The following is a 19,958-nucleotide window of genomic DNA, read 5'->3' as shown; positions in this document are numbered from 1 at the left end:
TACGATTAATTGAAAAACATATCCAAATCATTACCACTTACTAAAAATTAACAATTAAAATTAATTTTCAAACATTTTACCTTAGTAAATTATTAATTAATATATATGATTAGAATAAAAATTAAATTAAAAACTAAGCTAATTCTAAAAAATAAAAAAATAATTTAAATAATCTCATATTGTTATATATAATAATAATAATAATAATAATAATAATAATAATAATAATAATAATAAGAGTTATTTATATCATATTTTGTTATACATTTATACATTTATATATTATTTGATTTAAAAGAAAAATTATTTAAAGGAGATAATTTATAATAAAAAAATTATATAGAAAATTCTCAAATTTAATTTAAATTATCTTATTGAATATAGTAAAAAATAATTCATAAGTTTTTTCCATTTAAAATAGTAAGATCAAATCTTTATATTTATTTTAGATAATTATAATAAGAGTTATTTATATCATATATTTTTATACATTTATACATTTGTGTATTATTTTATTTAAAAGAGATCATTTATTGTGAAACTATACGTTTTTTATATAAGAAAACTTCTAAATTTAATTTAAATTATTTTATTTCATATTTAACTTAAATTATTGATTAAAAAAATCACAAAACTCACGTAAATGAACTTTAAAATTATTTAAGAATGACAAACAAAATTTGGTTCAAATCATTATCGGATATTAAAATTTTTAAATTTTAAATTAATTTTCAAACATCTTACAAAGTTACCTTATATCATGATAAAAACTAAGTTAATTCTAAAAAATTATAACAATAATCTAAATAATTTTAGATTATTTTTATATATTATTTATAATAATATATATAATGTAAAAACAATAAATAAATAATAAAAAATAAAAGGAAGAATGTTCTCTGACATCAAGTGTCTGTGTTGGCACAGTTCAGGTATTTCGAGATAACTGTTGGAACCCATGGTCAAATTCTTGAATTGCTATTTCGAGATACCCTAATTCCCTGTTTTCGGTATAAAGATAAAGATTTCAGTTCAGTTCAGTTTCAAAGCAAAGCTCTACATTTAATCTCTGTTTTGATCTTCTTTAGCTATGGATGTTGACGAGCATGGTAACAAACGAGTGTTTCAACGACTTGGAGCTTCGAATGATAGTGGCAAACAACAAAAGGTTTGTTACCATTGGAGGGCAGGCAGGTGCAACAAGTTCCCCTGTCCGTACCTACCCAGAGAATTACCAGGTCCTCCTCCCCAACAACACCAACCATTCATAAGCAATGGATCATCGTCCAAACGGCCAAATCAAGGAGTACATGACTATCGCAGCTTTTCTGGTGCATGAAGAAGTCCTAATTTTAATCCTACATGGGGGCGAGTTCATGACGGTGGTGCAGGCAATAGAGCTCAAGGTAGTGGCGCGAGCAATAGAGTATTTAGGAAGATTGAGAAGCTTTGTAATTATTGGCTTCAAGGAAATTGTAGTTATGGGGATAAGTGCAAGTTTTTGCATTCTTGGAGTGTTGGTGATTGTTTCTCTGAGTTTGACACAGCTTGAAGTGCATCGAAAGGTAATAAATTTGTTTGAATTTTGGTTACATTTGGAGTTCTTGTGCATTTGAATGGATGGGCTGATTTAGGTTTATTGGAGTTCCTCAACTAAGATCGCTAACCCAGTAGGTCATTAACAAAAACTATTTAGTTAAGAGGAAGAATTTTTGTCACGATTTCCCCGGAACCCTCATTTCTGTTTGGTTGCCCAGAAAAAACTCATTGATTAGCATTTTTGTAGGTATAAGAAAAACCACAAAGTAGGTTCCGTATTCGGTTAACATCATTAAAAGATTCCAGTACTAAACTAAAATTCTATAAATATGAGAAAAATAATGAAGAATACCTTCGAGCATTATTAACAGATTCACGGCCCTAACCTTGGTCATTTGGTTATTAGAAGAGACCTTCAATTTTTTTGCACTTGCTGTTCTCTAGAATAAGGAGCATATAATGCACCATTTAATCAGAAAAAAAAATGAAAATAAAATTTCTGAAAAATAGCAAAGTACCTCTCCTTGAAGTATTACAAACACTAGCACCTTGACTTATATTTGTTCCCATTATACCCTATTAAACAACAGGAAAATTGTCAGTACTTCATGGATGCAGGCAAAAGATAAAAAAGGATGAGAACAGAGGATGCAAATATTTTGCCCTAATAACACCACTTTGGCATTTTACTGAACACATAATAGGGTGCAAGCAATATTAGAGAGTGGGAAGAAGGAGGGAGGATGTTACGCTGTTGCGTGCTCAAATTTATGTCCCTTAAAGTTACCTTTGCTCAAACTTTGAGAAATAAATGAATTACCAAAACCAACTTGGAATTGTTACTCAGTTACTCTTTGTTAGTTAAGCTTCACCATTTCTAATTGAGTAATTGTTGTCTTTTCCTTTAACAGATTTCTACCTCTTATACTTATTCCAATGCATGTTTCTCCTCCTACTAAACACCAATTCCTTCTTTCTTATAATAAACAACAGTAGTTTATGCTACAAACTTATGTGGTGTTTGTTTTTTTGGCTTTTTGCTAAAAACAATTTGTTTTTAGAATTTAGGTTGTTTGTTTTTCTATCTTTTTCATAACTTATTATAAACTTTTTACTAAATAGAAAAAGCTAAAATACGTAGTTTTTTCTAAATAGAAAAAATAACATAGGTTTTTCTTTACTTTTTAATACTTAATAGAAATAAAATATTATAAAAATAAACAACTTAATATTTAACACTATTAAACGTTAAGGTTATATTTATAATTAAGTAAAAAAATAAACACCACCTTAGTGTGGCCTTGTGTTTTTCGCTATCATCCCACTCGAATAGTGAAACTTGTTTTTTTATTTATAAAAATTTGACTTTTCTTTTTAAATTGAAATTGTCACTCATTTTAATAGGAAAAATAAATAAAGAAAAAATTGCATAACTCCTTATTTAGAAAAGACATATCTTAAAAAATTAAATATAAAATACAAAATATAAATAAATAAATAAAAATTTAATTTTAAAAAGGTATAAGTGGGTTGAAACATTCAAATGTAATTGAATCTAAATTTTAATGATACAATTTGACTCAAAATTAATGTAAAAATAAACTTGAGACAAATTTTGGGATATACAGTTATTAATTCAATAATGTAAAGAAATATATTTTTTTCATAGCTTTTTAAATAGTATAGATTATGGTAACAATGTATTTATAATTATATGAATTTATTAGAAGGAAAATAAAATGAATAAAGACTTCAAAAGCATCATATTGCAAACCTTACCAAACAACCACCACAATCAACAAATGCTGAAGAAGATGAGCAATTGAAATAACTTTTGACACGCTTGAATTGCTCGGAACAGTCCCTTTGTTGAACTGCATAGATTTCCTCCTGTAGATAAAAAAGATAACAGTTAAAAGAACACAAGTTAACAAAAAGAGTCTTCTCTTCCAAGAAAAATAGCCATAATAGGGATACCTAAGGAAGGCTTTTGTTCTCTTGGGTACCAGAAAATGTAAAACCTAAGATTCAAGAATTCTAACCTCCATTCTTCACCTACACTATCTTAGAACCCAATCAAATAAGCTCTGGACTGAGCTGAGCTTTACAAAACCAATTAGGTAAGGTGGGTTTTTTTTTTCCAATTTTCAATGAACAAAAACATAAAACATGAGACTCAAATTTTCATTTTCCTTTCATTTCCTCTGTTTTGTCTGAAATCTATACATTACTAATTCAAAAGTTAGTAAAATCACACATCTTGTTGGGATTAGGGTCTCTCTCATGGTTCTACTAAAAAATTTGAAAACATAACATTGAATTCTGAGATAGCCATCAACAAAAACTTATTGTTGAAAACCAAATGATAAACATCAAACCATACTTACGTGCTACTAGTACCAACAGAATCACGGGAACCAACGTTAACGCTCTCATTCTCATAATAAACCTCGAAACTTAAGCCTAATGTTTCAAAAACAAAGCATCCAATTAATATATGAGAATATAAAATTTCTCATTATAGAAACAATGTAAAATGTACCACTCTTCAGATTTTTTTGATCTCCTACAACTCAACTTGAAGTTGCTTTCAATTTTCCCTAAATTTATGGAGACGAAAAGTTTGATCACGATTCAAAACAGAGCAAAAGAAAAGGAGTTAGATAAGAATAAGAGTTGATATGTACCTTGACAGCCAATATTTGGTTTTATACTTTTTCTTTTTTAGAATCTTCTGATGATCCAATACCCTACGAAGCAAAAGCAACATCCAAAGTTCAGGTAGTCAATTTCTGTCTTTCCTTGTTTTTTCTAGGCAACCAAATAGAAATTGGGGTTCCAGGGAAATCGTGACAAAAATCCTTCCTCTTAACTAAACAGTTTCCGTTAATGACCTACTGGGTGAACAATCCTAGTTGTGGAACAGTTTCCATTTATGATCTATTTGGTTGCTGAAAAATCAAAGGAAGGAAAAGAAAAAGAAAAAGAAAAAAAAGGGAGCAGGAATCTTGGAAACACCCATTTGAAAGGCGAGAATGTACTTACAAGTTTGTGATTTCCTAGAAACTGAAGGGTAGGAAAATCTGGATTTTCTAGGCAACCAAACGGAAAAAAGAAAAGTTAAAAAGACTGTAGAAAAAAGGATAATAAGAATGGTGATCTCTTGACAAGATGAGGGTGAAGAATGGTGAGTGCTGATTTGAAATGGTAGAAAAATCTCCTGTGATGTTCGCGGAAACCAGAAAAGAATAATGAGGCATGTGTGATCTCTTGTTCCCTCAGAAAAATGGATATCCAAAGGAAAATGGCGATTTCATCCTCGAATATGAAGATCCTGAAGCTCCAAAAATGGGTGTCTGATATCCTTTCTCACTGACGGTGGACTGCAATGGCCGTGATGAATATTGTGCTCCGATGACAATGAACTCTAATGGTGGTGATGACTCTTTATAAACGAACTAGCGAGCTTCAACGGTGGTGAACTACTCCAGCAATGATGAACTCCATAGACGAACCAGCAATTTTCAACAGTGGTGAACTACTCCGGCAGTTATGAACTTGCCTTTTTCAATTAGAATTTGCGCTCCTCCATAAAACACCCAAAAAGTGACTCCCTATGTCGCTGATGAACCCTCCTCCAAAAAATGCCCAAAAAGACTCTATGTCTGTGATGAAGTCTTCTTTCCAAGAATGCCAGAAAGAGTTTCTCCGTGGGTGATGAAGTCTCCTTTTTTCAGCCTCAAAAGTCTCTGGAACTACAGTTGTTACTCCATTCCCGGTGTGGTGTGCATGCTCCCTCAACAGAAAGATTCCTCTTCTGGAGACTTCCCCACAAACGGCCTCACGAATGCCTGGCAATTCAAAAAGGTGACTGGCATAGCTTCCTTGCATGGCCTGTGGTGATGCTCCCTCACATGAGACTTTTCTCGAAAGCGTCATGTCATGTCCCGGAAGAAAATGTATTCTTTTTAAGTCTCATCGTCATGCTGAATGCATGTCTCCATCTCACCCGGAGCGCATGTGTGATAGCAATCCAAGTCTCATCCAAGCACAGAATAATTGCAAAAACATAGGGACTGTTTTGTAATTTTTTTTTTAAATAGAGAACAAAAAATAGGTTTTTAGAATTTTTTAAAAACTAGTGTTTGGCCAGATGTTTAAAAAAAATAGTATTTTAAAACAAAAAAAACAAAAAGTTTGTTTGGATGAAAGAATTTGTATTATTTTTAAAAATAATGTATTACTTTTATTTTATAAAATTAATTTATAATAATATGACATTAAATTCAAGTTAAGTCTTATTAAAAAATAAAAATTAAATTCACAATTATATATATAAGTTAAAGATAAATATTTTTTTTAAATTATGAAACAATTTTTTTTATTGTAGTGAAACAAAAATTTATATAAGATAAAAATAATTTTAGTATTCATTTTTAATACAAGTCAATTAAGTATTTTAATTAATTTTTAAACATTTTTGTTTGATCATGATTTCTTATGTTTTTTTTTAGAAACTTTTTTAATGTTAAAGAATAAAAAAAAAGTTTTTTAATGTTTTATAAAATTAAGGATATTTGATAAGTTATTGTTATAAAACGATTTAAAAAATAAAAAATAAAAAGACTTGTTCGGATAAAAAAATTAAATTTATTTTTATTTTGTAAAAATATTTTAAATTCAATTTATATAATATTAATTAATCAAATTTAATTGAAGTCTTATTGAAAATGAAAATAATTTTTTAATTAAAAATAAATTAGAAAATATATAGTTTTTAGTAAAACATAAATAGTAATATTATAACAAAATCATAAATTATGTTTTTAGTAGAAAATATACTATTTTATTATATATGTAAGAAAAAAGATATTTTATTATATTAATAAATTTATGGTATTAATGAGTTTATTATTTAAGTTTTAAATTATTTTTAAAAATTAATTGAGTTGTTAACAAATCCAACACAATAAATCTTGTTTAATCGAAAGTTAATTTGCCTTGCAAAAAAAAATGAAAAATAATTCTATGTAGAAGAGAAATAATAGAGTATATGTGTTTTTCTATTGTTTTTAAAAACTGATGAAAACAACTTTTACTTGTTTTCTAAAAGTTGTTCTCCATTTCACTTTGTTTTTAAAAACTAGAAATTGAGAACAATAACCAAATAGCGTTATGACAACTGTTATTTATTTTATAATGACTCCCACTGGTCCACACTCGATGAACACAACTGCCTAAACATTGTCACACATAGTAGTCATAGTTGCAGAGCAATTTGGACAGAAGCAAAAAAATAGATAGATAAAGAATTACATAAATAGCAGTGACAATCTTAAAATTCATCAGCAGGCTTTAGAAAACCTAACAACTTGAATAAACCTATGAAAAAAGAAACCTAACCAATATAGTAACTTGTTATAAATCTTATTTATTTCCTAAAACTCATAAACCTCTAAATAATAAGATTAAAATAAAACAGTAACTTTTTGTCTAAAATTTGAAACTTAACTTTATGAAATCTTCTTGTAATAAGAGTTTCTAACGAAGAAGACTTCTAGATTTTTAAGTAAACTTAAATAGAAGCTTCAGAAAAAAAAAATTAAGAAAATAGAAAGTTTAGAAATGTAGAAACTTCTTTTAAGGAGAAATTTCCAATAACAAAACTTCTCAAATTCTAAATGCAACTCAAACACTGATTATTAACCAATTATGATTCTAGATAGCCACATTAGAGGTAAAAAATCACATTTTGATGGAAGAAGGACTTGAAATACATGATAGTTTGAGATTGTAAGCAAGAGAGTCCAAGGATACATAGAGAGAAAGGAAAGATCAATAGAGGTTAGGTCATGTTGTCTAGCCTAATATGTTGAGGGAGGAAATTCTGAAGCTTTAAGGTGGTTTGGTGGAAGAGGAGGAGAGTGTGGTACTAGGGTATCTCAAATGGACCTTGAGGATTTAATTCATTACCACATTCACTGTGATCGTAATCTAAAATGGATTGCTCTGAATGCATCTGCACCTAGGTTGACTATACGAGTACTTGAGCTTCACAGAGTTGGAGTTATGACAACCTGAAATCAAGAGTTCCTTGATATAAACTTAAAAAGCAAACTTAGGGAAAGTGTTTTCCTAATTAGAACATATAATTGGCGTGGAATTGAACAAAAGCAGTCTTATATGAAAGTATAATTCTTTCAGTAATAAAGATTTAGTAGCATAATCAAATCAAAATGCAAACAAATCAAATCCAAGCAATTCAATTCTCAATTGCAACACCCACAACAACAAGATTCTCTAACATAAATCAAGATGAATCAAGTCAAACACGAAGAATTCAATCCCAATTGCAGCAGCCGAAACAGATCAAGATTAATATACATAACACCCCTTCTCCCTTTTTACCTATCAAAAAAATATACATAACCCTCAATTCTTTATCGCAACACTCATCATATCAAGATTAATCCACACAAATCCAGAATAGTCAAATCAAATTCAAGCAATTCGATTCACAATTGCAATTAATTTTTTTTTACTATTATATATTTTAAAAAAATTTAATATAAGTTTTCTTTTAAATATATTTCTTAGTTTTTAAAAAAATAATAATAATAATCATTTTTATAATTTGAAAGATAAAAAAATCTTATATAAAACATATACATAGTTGTAAAATATGAAAATTTGTGACAAGAGGAGACCTCTAATAAAATATTTATTAGTTTTCTTTCCTATAATTCTATTTTTTTATAAACATTCTCATTTTTTTTTTGAGTATTTTATTTTACAACGCATTATCAATACGAAGCTCTAACTATATGAATTTGATATATTTTCATAATGGAAAGTTATGAAGGAATCATGTGAAATTTTTGTTTTTGAATAGAATTATTGAAATTCTTAATTTGTTATGCTTCAAATTTGATTTGATTGTCTTGTTACTATATCATATGTATTCAAATTTAAAACTTCTAAAATTGTCAATTTTATAGTATGGACAAAAAATTAATACATGCATATATCATATGTATTAATTGTGTGCTTATTTCAAGTAAACTTATTCCAAGATATTTGTCTTATATATTGTACATCATATATAATAGATGATGTTAATATGCATCAAGTAAACTTGATTGCGACCCCTTAAAGAGAGAAGATTATGTCATTAATGGTATTAAATTCTATGTGAATGATACTTTACAATGTATCATATTCAGAAGAATTTGATATGTCGAACATGATCCCCAAGGTAAATAATAACGCATTAACTCATTATAAGTCATATAGACATATATCATAAAACCATAAGTTTTTACATAGTAAGTGTTTAAACATCCATACACCTTAAAGGTAATATGACTTGTTATGCATATTATTATTTTGATAAGACAAATTTTCTTCCTGTTAAATAGAGGAAGTTAATTAAAAAATAACGATATGAAATTTCTTTAATTTTTTTTTATATATATGAGTCAATATGATATATTAATGTTTCTGAAGGATAATTATGCAAGAATGCTGACATAGAAATAAATGGTAAAATGGAAAAAGTAATACAGACAAGCAAGACTCGTTGATGAAATGAGGAGTAACGTGGACTTGAAATCTAAACATCAAAAGACATCGAGCTTTTTGAATATAAATGAACCTAAAGTCTAGTGTCTAAAGATATAAAAATTGTTTGATTCTAATAAATCATTATACAAAAGTGTATTTGAGACAATGCAAAAATTATAACTTAAGGTTTCCTGAAGAAACCTTGTTTTGACTCTTTTAATGACTAAATCATATTCCTAACTATAAAGATTAATCGTCTCTAAAGGACTTACTATGCACTACATAATGTATATGGATCCATAGGATCTAGTAGGTTGGATCAAGTGACATAAGCCCAAAATAAGGAAGTCCAGATAAACCTTATTATGGGTTTAAGGTTTCACACTCTTATCCTTGACATTAGAGTGTGTTTAGTAGTGATTCTATAAAACATTTCTAGCATTTCTAACACTAAAATGATAAAAAATTTAAAGTGTTAAAAATATTAGAAGCGCTTTCTAAAATCACTACCAAACTGGCTCTTAATCTCCTAGAGATGAATCCCAGTCTCCACCCTTTTATAGGGGATTTTGCCTTTTTATGTGCTAAGATCTAAGAAAGAGAGCTATCGGGTTGAATATCTATTAATCTCTGAGATCCTCGATACCTCTTTATCTATTATAATTAATTTGAAAACATCCATATTATAAGTATAACATTTTAACTCTAGATCTTAAGTTTTTATTGTTCTATTTGCTTCCGTTTATTAGATCTAGAAATCCTTGGGAAAAACTTTGCATACACCTATAATCTAAGTGTTATCCTAACACTAATTTCATTCCTTTAGTTTCTATTAGGATTTCATTTCCTGGGAAATTTTAAGGAACCTTGTGTTCTTCAAAGCACATTTTTTTCCCATAACATAAGATCTTATCTTAGTGTTTCGTCATTTTTTTAGTATTACATTGATTTTAGTCCTTTGGGTTTTGCTACTTTTATTTTTTCCGTATGATTTCATTATTAATATACTAGTTATCTTCATTAAGTATAGGTCTTGAATTTCAAGGGAGTGTTCTTGGTTATTCCTTAGGGTAGTATTATATGTTTGGTTTAAGATCATTGATTTAGGAAGAGAGAGTGCATTACAATCCTAGAGCCAACTCCTTGTTTATGGTTTGATTTATGCTTGTTATATACTTGATTTATTATGGTTTTCATAAATGATTTGAATCATTGCAAAATTTTCGTATTCATCGGAATGTTTCTTCTTCTATCTATTATCCTTAAAAACTCTTTAATTTCCTTTTAGATTTGAAAACAAGGTAAATGGAGAATTTGATACGACTAATCTATACGACTTTTGGTTTCTAATTAAAAGGAAATCTAAGTTTGGAAATTTATTTGAAGTTTTAGATTCAAGGAATTCATGAGCATCATACCTATTTTGTTTAATATAGTTTACAAATTGAAATTTTCAAGTGAAAAAGCTACATTGGTCAAGTCAATATTATATACCTTTAAATTAAGAGTGAAAGTCATTGCTTGAAAATTTGGAAAAATTGGAAAAATCTCCTAATGCAAAGACTAGCATTTGAAAGGTAATTTTTTGCATTTGTAGCATCTAGCCTCCACTTTAAAATAAATTGCTGTCAAAACAAAAGTTTAATATTGTCAAAATTATATGAATCAAATAGAGTAATTAAAGCTATATTTTAAAGATCAACGTCTTGTAGTTTTAAAAAGAATCTGAAAAATTATGTTCAAATTGAACGAAAGTAAGATTAATTCAAAATTTGGCATGTTTTAATGAACAAATTGATTGTGTAAATTAGGTCAATATGATTAGATAGTTGATTGCCTTGATATCAATCACTTTTAGTTGATATTATTGTTTTTGTATCTTATTAAGTTTTGAAAAGTTTTATATTCTAATTTGCCATTAATTTTCTTCTCTAGATTATTTTTGTGAATAATTTGCATGATATGAATTGAAACTCTTAGTTTTACTTTAATTAGTTATGATTAATCATTTTTGAGTGTCGACAACACACTTAAAGCTATTTGCATGTGAATATGTCTTTCATGTTCAAAATTTTATTTTTCAGGAGTTCTAAATGAATTTTGTGGGAATTTACATTAAGTAGGATATTTCAAAAATCTAAAGGACAATTCAAGCATTCAAAAAGTTGAAAGAACATGTGAATTAGGCTTAGAAGCAACAAGGATTCCTTGAAGCACTACTGAAGTTGCATTCAACACCCTCCTAACTTTAACGTAGCTTAAGCGCTCTAAGCAATGCTTTCAATACTACTTATAATGCCCATGTCCTTTTTTTTGCCTATAAAACTATATTTTCACTTCTTTATACATATATTAGTCTTTCTTCCTTTCTTTGTTTTTGTCATTTTTGTTATTAATATTTAATTGAAATTCTTGATAATGTGAAAGGATTGTATTGATATCTTATTGATGATTTTTAAATTGAATTTCTTGATAGTATTTAATTGTTTTCTATATGAATTGTGACTTTTACTCTTTATAGTAAGATTTATCTATTTTTCTCTTACACTACTTTTAACAAAAAATGTTATTTAAGTATATGCAAGTTACAAGTTTCTAGGATTTTTCAAGATTTAAAGTTGGATAATTAAAGATCATTGGTTGGTTGCTTGTCTTTAAACTTGAGCATTATTGAGTGATATATAAATTTTATTTGAGAGTATTAGAGTTTATGTAATCGTTATTTTATCACAAATTTGTCAAAAGGGAAGATTGTTAGTACGCTATTTAAGTTAGCTTAAATTAACAATTTTGTCCATGCATTATTGGATTTAATTCTACATACTTCTTAAGTTTTACTATAACCTTGTAGATACAAAGATCATTGTTGATTTATTATCGAAACTATTCAAGTAAGTATCGTTGAGTTGTACGAAGGATAATGACAAATGTAAGGTGTATAATGAACTTTTAATTTCTTAGACATGAAAATTAAAATTACAAAAAGAAATTTTAAATAGAATGCAATGTCCTCAAATAGCACACAAGCCTCCTAACGATCTTGAAGAATGCTTAAGTGCTCATGTCTCTTTTAGTGCAATTTCCTATATTCATCTAAGTTACTAAGATTTTTCATCTTTAAATATATCTATTGGTTTGTGTTATTAAATGTCTTTCACTTTATAATTTATAACTATTATCTTTACATATTTCTAACACTTACAAAACTCGGATCTTGTTCAAGTTTATTCGTGATGGTTGACTGCATTCCTTCATGTCAGTGACATGTTTACTAAGGAGTATGCATGTACTATGTTGTAGACTTGTGCAATAGGGGATGTCCAGGTCCACATAAATCTACATACTTGATTTTTCATAATTAGTTAATTTTGCTCTATGCTCAATTAATCTATGATATTTACAAATGCAAATTTTATTGAAAACTCTAAACATTGAATGAAGGAAAAATAAAAGCTGAAAATTTGATTTTCAGGTCATATAAGTATTATTTATCCTCCATCCTGTGAACAGTATCATAAATCAAGATATAAACTTTCAATTATTATTTATTTATATCGAAACATTTAATAATTTATTTGATATTTCAAAAATATTTTTAAATATGGTTTAATTTTGATATGATGTGGAGTTCTCTCTATCTATATATGGTTTCAAACATCAAAACATATTTGCGTGAATTAAATTTCTATACATGCATAAATTACAATTTGATCTACAAAAATTAATAATTGTAAGACAATTAATACTAATTTAAGAAATAGGTAGATTTGTATTTTTAAAACATTTATATCCATATAATAAAAAAATCTATTTTTTTTATTTTATAAAAATTATTATTACATTTATTTTAGTACAATTTTTTTTAGGAATAAGAAAATTTTAAAATACATTGGATAATCAATTTTTTTTTCTTATTATCAAGAAGAGAAAATAAAATGTCTTTAGACAACATCTTTTAGTTATTTTCACTTATTTTTTAGAATTATTTTAAAAAATAATTGTATAAATATATATAATAATTAAAAATAAAAATTGAGATATAAAAATTTTTAAAAATATTTTAATTTTAAAAGCTATTTTTTTTAGAATTATTTCTAAAAATAGTTATTCATGTTTTCTTGCTATTTATTAAAAAAAAAAAACAACATTTCATCTCACTTTTTTTTTTTTAAAGAAAAAAAAAGAGGGTCGTTGCAAAATAAATAAATAAATAATAAAAAAGCAAGTGACCTTCAAATGGCCACCAGCAGACAAAGCCCAGGCGCCTGGCCAACTCTCTCTCTAAAAAAGACTTTCTCTCTCTAAAAACTCTTTCAGATCTATTCCTCCTCCATGCTCCTCCCTCCCTAGCCACCATCGCCACCACAACCACCTCCGTTCACTTTTTTTTTGGATCCCAATTTTGCCCCCAACCATCTCTAAAATTTCCCAAATTCACCAACCATGAATGACTCCTCAGGCCTTTTAGCGCCCGATTTCGGATACAAATCCCAATCCAAATCGGCCCCAATGTCCTCCTCCAAGCCCAGTTCCCGCGGACCCACCAGATCGCCTTGGAACGCCGCTCCGGACGACTCCGATTCGCTCTTCTCCTCTTCATCCGATGGCCGTGGAGCGCCATCGTCATCAGTCAATTTCGATTCGATTTTTGGTGGGTCATCCGGGTGATTACTACCCAAAAAGTGCTATTTTACACCTTTAATGCATTATGTTTTAAGCACTTTTGTGTAGTAGTTCTCCATCTTTAGTCCAATTGGCATGTTAAGGACCTAGCAATATCTTCTAATCATATTTGTGGCTAGTTTTAATGTTTTGATAGCTTTTTGGATCGTTAAAACAAGTCAAGCAAAGGAGAAAACCAAAGAGAAGCAAAGTGAAGAAAAATCAAAATGTAGCAGCTGCAGTCTTCTTTCGCACTTTTGGAGCACTTTCCGAAGTCCAATTTTTACATGCTATATACCATTTTAAAGCTCTTGAAGTCACTTTCTATTCTGAACTTGATCCTAGCAACCCTTAGCTCCGGGAGACTTTCTTTCTTCCATTTTTAATTAGTTTATGTTAGTTTAGTTTCAAACACTTTCAAAACAAATTTTATTTTCTTTTAAACTTTAAGTTTTTGATTAAGGAAATCATTAAATACAATTTCTAATTTTGAATACATCACTGGTAGAATGAAAACCCATCCCAGAGTTCGACCCTAGAGCCACTATACTATAGTAGCTTTACTACATTAGTATGAGGTCATAGGTTTTATAAATGTTTTTGATTAAATGACCCATTTGGAGTTACACGCGAATCACCGGGTCGGGGCCAAAGCAACGTCGTTGCCTGTTTACGATAAGCCGGTTTATGATTATGATATTTTCGATGGGGTGCCGGGGCTTAATACCTCGGGTTCGGTGAACTACGATGTGTTTTCGATGGTTCGGGATCGAAGCAGAAGCAAAACGATGCGTTTGATGATCTTCTTGGGGGTTTTGGGAGGAAGGATCCGGAGTCGAAGAGATCCGGAAATGTCGAGGATGTTGGGTCTGGATTTGATGATTTGCTTCATGGGTTTGGTCGGATTAGTCTTCCAAGTAATAGGTATTGATTTCTATGTGGGTTTGTTCTCAATTGCAATTTTTTTTGGCCCGAATATGGATCCTTTTGCATCAATTTGGCCGATAATGGTGAAATTGGATCGTTGTTTGCTTTTCAAGTGTTGGGTAGATGCTCAATTGGTTTGATAGTTGAAGCATACATTTGTGCAAATTACTTGAGAGTAGTCTCTCAAGTACTAGGTATTGTTTGCTATGTGGTTCTCAACTGCAGGTTTTTGCCCAAATTTGGATACTGCATCGATTAAGCTGCTTGTGCTGAAATCAGATTTATGCTTGCTCTTGTATGTTTTGGGTCAATTCTCAATTGGTTTGATATCAGAAGCACATTAGCTATATGGGTTTGTTTAATTTACTAGATTCGATGATTTGCTATCTTTTGGTGGAAGTAGTCTCCCAAGTCATAGATACTGTTTTCCATGTGATTTGTTCTTAGTTGCATATTTTACCTAAATTTGGGTACTTTTTGTATCCACTTAATCATATTTTGTATTTGCTTCGTGCATATTGTGGATGTGCTCCATCATCTTGACAGCTGCAGCATATTAACATTGAATTTTGGGTGGTTGTGATGTTTTATTTAGTAATATATGGTAATTTATGTTTTGAAGTGATTTTGGAAGGCATTGCATGCTATTTGTATGAAGTTGAATGGGGAAATCCTTCATTTCTCATATCATCTAGATATTTGATAAAGTTAAAATTCAACAACTATGAATTGTTGGGAAAAGGAGCAAAATGTTGAATTTTCCCTACCTTAAAAGATGGTGGAGTAAGGGAATGAAGTTTGATCTCCAAACTAAAGATCTTCTCATTGATCATGGAGGTGTTCATTCACCCCTTCATCCTCTAATTGGTTATAGTAGCAAAGCTCTCCATGGACAAGCATCCACTTAATAGTTTGCCATATAAAAACGAAGCTTACCTAGTTAATTTGTGGGTCATAAAATCTTAATCAACATGATCATAGGCTTTCTTAAAACCAACCTTTATTATTGCTCCTCACCCTTGGATTGGAATTTTGATTAAGAATTTCATTAGGCTATAACTCTATATGTGAAACACACTTAACAAAGGGGCTATAAGTTGGAGCAATAATGTTATGGATTATATCAAGTTGAGAATGCATATGAAGTATGAACTACTCTTGCATCCATCTTGAGTTTTTTCTTTTCTTTTTTCTCCCTATCAAGACTAGAACCCTGAACCTCCCACATCTCCATCCCAACTCTTTGCTTTTGGAGCCAAACCTGTAGGGTGATAATCTTGTATATTTTGTGTTTAGGCTAATGGTTCTAAAGCCCTTAACTCCATATATTCTTTTGTTAATCTGAACAATTGCTATGAAAAGAAAGTTAAAGCTTGAATTTGGAACTTCTACGAATGGAACTCGGAACTCTTAAGAGACTCTTAGTATATCGTCTTTTAGATGTTCTCCTAACAATCTTTGATAGAAAGTCATGATGAATGCCATCTACCCTCAATTCCTTCTTTCTATTCAATTGAAAGATTACCTCCATGATGATTTTCTTTTTTTAGGAAGGTATCTCCAACTATCATGCCGTCCTTAGCAATGGTTCTTTTTATTTTTGTTACGTACATTTCAATATTTCATAGAAGTATCTATCTTGAACTATTTGTTGATGATTCTAGTTCTTGATGGAGATATAAACATAATATGAGTTTTGTGTTAGAGAAAGAGTGTCGAGAAAATTGGAATGCTCTATGATATGAGTCTTCAATGAGGAAGCTCAAGGAAAACAAGATGGATTATGATTTATCTATAGTTTCTCAATGAAGTTAAGGATCTTGTATTGGAATGCTAGAGTGGTTAAGAATGAGGAGAAGAGGAAGGTTATTAAATCTTTGTTTCATCCTCAAAATGTTGATTTGGTGTGCCTACAAGAGACAAAGGTGGAAGCTATGTTGATAGCCTTGGTTAGAAGCATAGGGGTGGGTAGGTTCTTGGAGTGTGGGTGCCCTAAAGGCAATGGGAGTAGCTGGAGAGTGGTGGCCTTTTAGGATAGAGTGTTGGAGCTACTTGAGATGGAAATAGTTCTTATTCAATCTTTTTTTAGTTCAAATGTTGTGAGGAAAAGTTCACTTGGTTTTTCGGAAGTTATGGTTGTAGGATTGGGATAGAACTCGAAAATTTTTAGGAGAAGTTGGGCTCCATGAAGGGGTTATGGGAAGATCCTTGGTGTATTGAGGGAATTTCAATGTGGTCAAAATCCTAGAAAAGAGAAAGAATTGTGTCAGAATCTCCTAGACCATGAAATGTTTCTCCTAAGTTATAAAGGAATTATCCTTGGTTGATCTCCCCTTGACAAGGAGCTTTTTCATATGATGTGGAGGACTGAATTGGCAATTGCTGTCTAGAATTGGTTGTTTCCTAATCACAAGTGATTGGGAATATCAATTCTCAAATACATTGCAACTCCTATGGCTGTAGCTAGTGTTTGATCACTCCCTTATCTTGCTAGAGAGATGGGGGTGAGAATGGGAATGCCCTCTTTTAGATTTGAAAACATGTGGCTTAAGGTGGAATGATTCAAAGATATGGTGAAGGGTTGGTGGGAAGGGTATCGGTTTACTGGATCCTCGTAGCTTCGTTTTAGGTTTAGAGTTGATAGTGTTAAAGGAGGACTCTATAGCTTGGAATAAGGGAGTATTCGAAAATGTAGTGGCCCACAAGGCTTATGTGTTGGATCAGACCAATTATTGGGATGAAAAGGAGAGGGAATGGTTGCTTTCCTTAGAAGATAGCAAAGCTAGAAGGGTGGCATTAGAAAAATCTAAATTATTGGGCCTTTAAAGAAAACATCTTGGTTGTGGCTAGGGTTTGTTTTATACCCCTTAAGTGTTGAGTTTTGTGATTATAAGCACTTCAGTTGTACAATTACCTTTACTTTCTTGGGTACAAAATAATTCTTGCTTTTAATCAGATATTAGTGGATTGTTGTATGAGAGAAGGATTTCCCATCCTTCTGTATACTCATTTTATAATAATAAAAATGTTTACTTCTGGTTTTAAAAAAAACCTGAACTAACAGAAGATGACTAAACAAAATGCCAAGGAAACATGCAAGTTGAGTTGGAATGGATAAAGTGATATGACTTTAGAAAGACTTGTACACATTTCATGTGAGATGAATGAGAAGTCTTGTTTTTGTTTCTTCTTTCTTCATCACTGTTTCCCTCATAACTAGTGTTTTTGGTGTTTTTCCTTTGTAAGCTTCCATGCATCCTTTAGCACGTCATTTGCTTTTCCCTAACTTTGAGTTCTTTGAATATCTTTTGATTATTAGGACTTCTGGTCACTTTATATGAAGGGAAGATGGGAAAATTGCAAAGGAAAAAGATTTGGGACGCCATTCCGTTGTGTATTTTTTGGACGGTGTGGAAGGAGAGGAATAGATTAGCTTTTAGGTGGGGTGTGTTGAATATTCAGTAGTTAAAGAATTTTTTTATCTGTAATTTGTGGAGTTGGGCCAAATTGTATTTAGGTGAGGAGGTTTTCTCCCTTATAGGCTTCCTGGAGTAGGTAGCATCCACTTTTTTTTTTTTGATAGATAAAGGAAATTCATTAAAAGCCAAAAGGCTAAAGAGAGTATACACGAAGTATACCAAGATACAAAGGATCAAGAAACAAAAGGTTCTGACCCTTACTTGGTGGCTAACCAATTTACAAAATCAAACAACGATAAAGTATGATCCTTAATATATACCCTAGCCCAATTCACAAAAGTGTACAAAAAAATGGATTTGATATCTTGATCATTTCTTTCCACATCATCGAAGGCTCTTCTATTCATTTCTTTCCAAATAGTCCACATTAGGCAAAAGGGGGCAGTTTTCCATGCTTTCTCCCTTTTCTTGCCCACAAAAGATCCATACCATCCCAGGAGATTCCTTTTCACAGAGGAGTGCATCACCCATTGCACCCCAAAAAGGGAGAAGGTTAGATACCATAACATTCTGGCCTTCTCACAAAACAGGAGAAGGTGATCAATAGACTCCTCCTCATTTTTACACAAGAAGCACCTGTTGGGGATGTTCCAACCAAATCTCTTTAGGCGATCAATGGTGAGTAGTCTGTTCCAAGCCGCCTCCCAACCAAAGAAACTAGCCCTGGTTGGAGCCCAAGACTTCCAGATAGTACTAGCTGGGAAGGGGTGGTTGATGCCCATTGAGAGTGAGCTGTAAAAACACTTAACAGAAAAGGTCCCATTCTTATTTGCTTTCCACCTGAGCGAGTCATCCACACCTCTTCTAATAGCCAAAGGATGAAGCTTGCTTAATAAGTTTTCCACTTCCCCCACCTCCCAATCATTGAGGTGTCTGTTGAAACGAGGTCCCCAGCTTCCCCCAGCTCCGTCTTCCTCCCAGGCCTCAGCAACCAAGCCTTCTTTGTTGACTGAGAGATTAAATAAAATGGGAAAAGCTTCTTCCAGAGACTGATTTTCACACCACAAGTCCTTCCAAAACTTCACTCTGGTGCCATCCCCTACAAGGAAGCGGGAGTGAGATCGAAAGTTTTCCCAACCGTTTCTGATGGCCTTCCAAACACCCACCCCATAACGATCTCTAACACCTTTTGAGCAACATCCCCCATCTTGAAGGTCATATTTACTAGAGATAATTTGCTTCCAAAGGGGCTTGTTCTCATTGGCAAATCTCCACAACCACTTACCAAGAAGGGCCTTATTAAAAATAGCTAGGTTGCGTATGCCCAAGCCTCCATCCTTTTTAGCGGCACAAATAACCTTCCAACACACCAAGTGAGGTTTGTTTTCTAAAGCGCCCCCTCCCCATAAGAAATCCCTTTGGATTTTTTCGAGTCTTGCACAAACTCTCTTAGGGATCACAAAGAGAGAGAGAAAGTAGGTTGGGAGGCTAGAGAGGGTGCTTTTTAATAAGGTTAGACGACCACCTTTGGAAAGGTATTGCCTTTTCCAGAGAGACAATCTTTTCCTGAATCTTTCTTCCACTGCATCCCACACACTAGTGGATTTGTAGGGGGCTCCAAGGGGAAGACCCAGGTAGGAAGTAGGTAAACATCCAATCTTACATCCCAAAATTGAGACGAGGGATTCCATGGGGGGGCACTCCCCCACTGGGATGGCCTCAAACTTGCTCAGATTGACTTTTAACCCTGAAATCGCCTCAAACCACATGAAGGTCCAGCTAAGGTATTGTAACTGAACTGCATCGGCGTCGCAGAAGATTAAGGTATCATCGGCGAATAGGAGATGG

The 19,958-nt window shown here is 31.3% G+C and overlaps 1 long non-coding RNA gene and 1 pseudogene across 1 annotated transcript; one reads left to right on the top strand and one right to left on the bottom strand.

The window, feature by feature from the left end:
• Nucleotides 1–1,355: 1,355 nt before the first annotated feature.
• LOC104882031 (uncharacterized) lies at nucleotides 1,356–5,443 on the bottom strand. Its single transcript, XR_002032116.2, has 3 exons — nucleotides 3,927–5,443; nucleotides 3,319–3,429; nucleotides 1,356–2,115 (listed from the first exon to the last, which is right to left on the bottom strand). It is a non-coding gene; the product is annotated as an uncharacterized LOC104882031 (long non-coding RNA).
• An 8,929-nt stretch (nucleotides 5,444–14,372) lies between these two features.
• LOC100246573 (auxilin-related protein 2-like) overlaps nucleotides 14,373–19,958 on the top strand; it is an 18,027-nt pseudogene continuing 12,441 nt past the window's right edge.

Source organism: Vitis vinifera, chromosome 16 (genome assembly GCF_030704535.1).
Source record: "Vitis vinifera cultivar Pinot Noir 40024 chromosome 16, ASM3070453v1".
NCBI classification, from domain to species: domain Eukaryota; kingdom Viridiplantae; phylum Streptophyta; class Magnoliopsida; order Vitales; family Vitaceae; genus Vitis; species Vitis vinifera.
This window is presented reverse-complemented; position numbering and strand designations above follow the sequence as displayed.